This window comes from Tachyglossus aculeatus, chromosome 7 (assembly GCF_015852505.1).
Source record: "Tachyglossus aculeatus isolate mTacAcu1 chromosome 7, mTacAcu1.pri, whole genome shotgun sequence".
In the NCBI taxonomy this organism is placed as follows: Eukaryota; Metazoa; Chordata; class Mammalia; order Monotremata; family Tachyglossidae; genus Tachyglossus; species Tachyglossus aculeatus.
Genome location: NC_052072.1, coordinates 53,217,104 through 53,223,480, shown reverse-complemented (window position 1 = coordinate 53,223,480; position 6,377 = coordinate 53,217,104).

Below are 6,377 nucleotides of genomic sequence, written 5' to 3'. Positions count from 1 at the left end.
CTTGTGTACTTAATGGCTATTGCAGACCCCTGTCTCCTATTCTAGGCATAATGGCCTAGTGGAAAGAGCATGGGTCCGGAAGACAGGAGACCTGGGTTTGAGTGCCAGCTTTGGCTTTTACCTGTTGTGTGATCTTGGGCAAGTCAGTTACACTCTCTGGGCCTCAGTTTCCTAATCTGTAAAATGGGGATAAAATACTCTTGCCCCCCATCCTTCTTAGCTTGTGAGCCCTGCATGAGACATCTCATAATCTTCTGTCTGTCCCAGTGCTTAGCATAGTACCTGGCAGATAGCACTGAATGCAATTATTAATCAATCAGTCATATGTATTGAGCACTTAACTGTGTGCAAAGTACTGTACTAAGCACTTGGGAGAGTCCCAGGAAGCAGATGGCCTAGTGGAGAGAGCTTGGGGCTGCGAGTCAGAGGACCTGGGTTCTAGTCCTGACTCTGCTCCTTACCTGCTGTGTGACCATGGGCAAGTCACTTAACGTTTCTGTGCTTCAGTTACCTCATCTGCAAATTGGGGGTTCAATGCCTGTTATCCTTCCTACTTAGAATGTCAGCCCCATGCGGGATCTGATTATCTTGTATCTACCCCAGTACCTAGTACAGTACTTGGCATATAGTAAGCACTTAACAAATACCACAAGTATTATTAAAATAAGTCAGAGCTGGTAGACACATTCCCTGCCCACATTCAGCTTACATAAAAATAATAGTAATAATAACAATCCAAATAATAATATTTTCCAGTTTCCCAGAAGATTATTCCTTGATTAATCCTTGCATCATCATTAGCAGCAGCAATAGCCAGATTCGCTGAGCCTAACAGTGTGCAGAGCACTGTACTTGGTGTTTGGGAGAGACAATAGAAATGAAAAACACAGTCCATTCTCTTGAGGGGCTTATAGTCTATGCTGACAAGGATACTCACTCTCCTTGCCAGTGCTTTATTGAATTATTATAGGAAGCAACATATTTGTTCCTCATCTTATCGAGTCTCTTCTTTCCTCTTTTATAAGACATACTGAGGGATTTCACTACTGAAGCACCATCCAAGGTAGATTTGCTTGTTATGGGCTTTACTCCCTATACAGGGGCTCATATTAGATTTATTGATTTAGTTCAGATTTTGTGTCTTTATGTAAATGGAGAGAGGAAAGTAAGGAAGTGGACTGAAAAATTTCTGCAGAAAATGGAATGAAGAGTTTGAAATGAAGAGACAATCCCAAAAAGCCACCGAGAGATGGATAAACCATCCCTGGAGCTGGGAGAAGAGAGCAAGTCCTGCGGGATTGTGTGCATGGGAGAATGGTGGCTTTGGGAATCCAAGATTCCTCACAGCAGAGGGAGACCATGAGACCCACATCCAGGGGTGAGTAAGACTGGGCATTTCATCAACATCATCACCATCTCTATTGTACTATCCCAAGCACCAGTCTAGTTCTCAGCACACAGTAAGCATTCAATGAATGCCATCAATTGATTGATTCATCATCATCATTATCATCATCTGGCATGTCTGTAAGTAGAATGCAAAGAGGCAATAGAGAATTCAGTTGGATGAATGTATGTGTGGTTGTAATGATGATGATGGCATTTGTTAAGTGCTTATTATGTGCAAAGCACTGTTCTAAGCGCTGTGCATGTGTGAAGATCAGGGGAGAAAGATGTGAAACAGACTGTAAATTCCTGGCAGGCAGGGATGATTTCTGTGAGCCCTCTGTGCCTCAGTTCCCTCATCTGTTAAATGGATTTGCTTATATCCACCCCAGTGCTTAGAACAGGGCTTGGTACATAGTATGGGCTTAACAAATACTGTAATTATTATTATTAGCGGTAGTAGTAATACTCTTAGTAGAGGACTCTGCTCACGGTGAGCATTCAAGAAATATTATTGCTTGACTAAGAGATTGGGCTGGAAATGTCAGAAATACTCTACTAGGCTCCGTGAAGCACATGACTTTCTTCTGTTGTACTCCCTTCAGAACTGTGTTTCTACATGGTCATTTCACAGTCCCACATGGTCGTTTCACAGTCTCACATGCTTCCTGTGAGCCTCACCCATTCTGGGGTGATTTTTGGATGAAAGGACTTTGGCTAAGGGAAGCCTGGGGGATGGGGCGATCTGGATAATGTGCTGGAGGGGCTGGACTTACTCTGGCCTAATAGTAACAGTAATTTTGGTGTTGTTTAATCGCTTACTATGTGCCAGACACTGTACTAAGCACTAGGGTGGATATAAGCAAATCAGGTTGGACACAGTCCCTGTCCCAGACAATATTCACAATCCCAATCCCCATTTTCTGCAAAATGAGGTAACTGAGGCCCAGAGAAGTGAAGTAAATTTCCCAAGGTCACACAGTAGGCTAGTGGTGGAACTGGGATTAGAACCCTTGACCTTCTGAGTCCCAGGCTGCTAGGCCAAGCTGATTTATCTTGGGTGGGAATGGGGCTGAAGAGGGAGGGAAGGGGAGTGGTAGCTCATCCCTCCATCCATCCTGGGCCTGCGAGTCCTGCAGTCACCTGTGGTGCTCGCCCCGGTCCATGCCTCTTCTTGCCCCCATACCTTCCCTTTACACCATTATCCCTGCAACAGTCAATCAATCAATTGTATTTATTGAGTGTTTACTGGGTGCAGGGCACTGTACTAAGCACTTGGGAGAGTACAAACAGTCTTATTTGTTGAGTTCTTACTGCGTACAGAGCACTGAATTAAGTGCTTGGGAGGGTGCAGTATAACAAATAACGGACATATTTCCTGCCTGCAGTGAGCTTGCAGCCTAGAGGGTGACACAGACATTAATATAAATAAATTACAGTTATGTACATAAGTGCTATGGGGTTGGGAGGGGGTGATGAATAAAGGGAGCAGGTCAGAAAGTTGGGAAAAAAGGAAAAGAGGACTTAGGCAAGACCTCTTGAAGGGGATGCACCTTCAGTAAGACTTTGAAGGAACGGAGAGTAATTGAGGTGCAGTGAGGATGTTAGCATTAGAGGAGCAAAGTGTGCAGGCTGGGTTGTACTGAGAGAGTAACGAAGTGAGGTAATAATAATAATAATGATGGCATTTGTTAAGCACTTACTATGTGCAAAGCACTGTTCTAAGTTCTGGCCAGGGGGATACAAGGTGATCAGGTTGTCCCATGTGGGGCTCACAGTTTTAATCCCTATTTTACAGATGAGGTAACTGAGGCCCAGAGAAGTTGTGACTTGCCCAAAGTCACACAGCTGACAAGTGGCAGAGCTGTGATTAGAACCCATGAACTCTGGCGCCCAAGCTGGTGCTCTTTCCACTGAGCCACGAGGGGGCAAGGTGATTGAGTGCTTTAAATCCGATGATGAGGACTCAAACCCACAGGGCTGGGAAGGTCTATCCTGATTTAGAAGCAACATGGACTCGAGGTTAGAGCAAAAGCCTGGAGGAGTGAAGAACTTGGGTTCTTAGTTATAGCTTCACCACTGTCTGCTGCGTTACCTTGGGTAAATCACTTAACTTTTCTGGGCCTCATCTGTAAAATGGAAATTAAGACTGTGAGCCCCATGAGGGACATGGACAGTGTCCACCCTGATTACCTGGGCCCACAGTAAGCACTTAACAAATATCATAAAAAAGACCCCTGACAAGGGTGAAGCAAGGCCCTCTTTGTCTCTCCTCTGTAGTCCCTTCCCTGACTCAAGGATTGCCACCCTACCTCAGGGCAGAGCATGTCAGAGAGGGGTAGCAGGGACAATAATGGGGAGCTCTGCCATCATGGTGACTGCAGAGCAGGGACCCACCCATTAGCTTTAGGGACCGACAGCTTTGCCAAGGGAGAATCTACTAGAAGGGTCCAGTGTGGCTATGGCTTCTTCTTCTAGGAGTCCTGTTCTGCTCCCTCGCCTGCTCAACAAAGCCTTCTCTGGCTCCTTCTGCTACCCTCATGACATTATCATCCAGTTGGAAGAACTCAAGCCTTTGAAGGGGAGGGTAGGATGAATATTGTCAGCATGTTCCCAGGAAGTGAGACTATACATAGTAAAAGGTAGCAGGAGGAGTGTCCATTTTTTTTGGCTCACAGTACTCAATTTCTCAGCTGGGATGGAGCCCTTTTGGTGCGTGGTCTGCTGCTCACCACCCTTTCTGCCTCCTTCAGCCCTTCCCCTGGCTGGCTCTAGATCCCCTGGCCAGTCAACACTCTGCAACTTGGCCTAGTGGAAAGAGCATGTTCTTGGGAGTCAGAGGACCTGGATTCTAATCCTAGCTCTACCACTTGCCTGCTGTTTGACCATAGGTAAGTCACTTAACTTTTCTGTGCCTCAGTTCCTTCATCTGCAAAATGGGAATTCAATATATGATCTCCCTTCTTCTTAGACTGTGAGCCCCACTTGGGAGCTGATTATCTCATACTTGCCCACGTGCTTTGTACAGTGATTGAAATAAGGTAATACTTAACAAATACCATTATTATTATTATTACTGTAAAAAATTGAATTGTCCACTCTGGCAAAGAGGGAATTTGAAACACAGCACAGTAATCTGCAAGTGTGAAGGGCAAAGGGAAGAAGGCCCCCAAACATTGGCATATTGGCTTTCTGGGTAAATATTGAAATATGATCCCCTGAGTCTTTACCCTTGTAGCCTCTCTCTCTGAGTCAAACTACCAGACTCATCAGCGATGCCTATTTACTGAATGCACCCTGGTGTCTGGCTTTATATATTTTGCAAGGGGTTGAGTGGGAACAGATACTCAGAGAGGAGGCAAGGGGAGGTTAAAGAGATGGACTTGTCTCCCTGGAACTCTGTCAGTTTGAGAGAAGCTAAAACAAATATAATACAACTAAATTCCCCTTATGTAAAACCAAAGGAAACATACATTCCATTTGGGGACAGGTGATCCTTGGATGTAAGTGCACATTTCCTGGTGTAGTTAGTGGGAATTGTCTGGAGGAGAGAACTGTTCGCAGTGTAAAACTAATTTCCCCAAAGGCCCCTGATTAAAAGAATTGGCAACGAGACCTGGGGAAATTCTATCTACTAGACCACATAACTTAACCCCAAGTCTATGTTTTTCAGAAGCCACAGAATGACTGATAAGAGGAATGTTAAAGGAGAGTGTTAAGTCCTAAAGTGACCTTTTTCTTGAAAAGAACAGCAGTTGTTTTGAAAATAATAATAATAATAATAATGGCATTTATTAAGCGCTTACTATGTGCAAAGCACTGTTCTAAGCGCTGGGAAGGTTACAAGGTGAACAGGTTATCCCATGGGGGGCTCACAGTCTTAATCCCCATTTTACAGATGAGGGAACTGAGGCACAGAGAAGTTAAGTGACTTGCCCAAAGTCACACAGCTGACAAGTGGCAGAGCTGGGATTTGAACCCATGACCTCTGACTCCAAAGCCTGGGCTCTTTCCACTGAGCCACGCTGCTTCTCTAAAATAATGATGTGAAACTCCAACTGTCTCAAAAGAATCCAGGAAGCAATGTTTTACTTACATTATTTAATTCATAAGTATGGTCAGGTAAGTCAAGGTGCACTTGATCCTCAGTTAGACAAATACATACTGTGGATATTTGGATTCGAGTCTGTCTACTACATTCAGTACAGTACTTGGGGATGTAGCACCTTTCATTAGAGATACTGTACCATAAATGACAGGATATTTCACTAGCTACAGTTACAAATGTACATTCTCCACAAAGCGAGCAAATAATCAGTCAAAACATACATAAAATTTGCTTTTCCACACAGGCAAATATGGAAGGATTGTCTAATTTTTCTGTCCTAAATATCAAGTAGATAGAGATACTTACCTTTGTTCTTAGCAAGTTAAATGGAATGATTGCCATGGAGTGATCATGCTTGGAAGCAGAAGAAACAGCAGAAATAGGAAGATAAAGAACTTTTAAGATGATGAGGTTTAAGGAAAAGTAGTTTCTTGGGAAATTCTTAAAGGGATCTGATGGTGCCCTCCATGCCAATGTGTTATATTTATAAACTACTAGATCGCCATGTCAGCTATTTCTTCTGTTCCCAGGAAACAGCCCCAAGATTCTGAGGGTATTTGATAGATGCATTGTATCACAATGATCCAAATGCTATTTTGCTTTGGATAAGGAAGGTGATTTGACTCTTCAAAACCAATATGAACAAAGTTGACATCCAGATGATTGGGCCAGAAGGTAACAAGCCAATTCTGAGTGCCTAAAAGCCAAGCTGATTTTGCCAAACTTCTTAGCTCTGCAGATTCCAATTCAATTTGCAGGTCATATTAGCGTTTAAGTGCAATGCTGTCATTTTCCATGGTTGATCTCTGACAATTTTACAAATACACATTTGAACTGCTCCCGTGTGAAATTAAAAATCAAGCTTTCTAGTAGGTACTTTAGC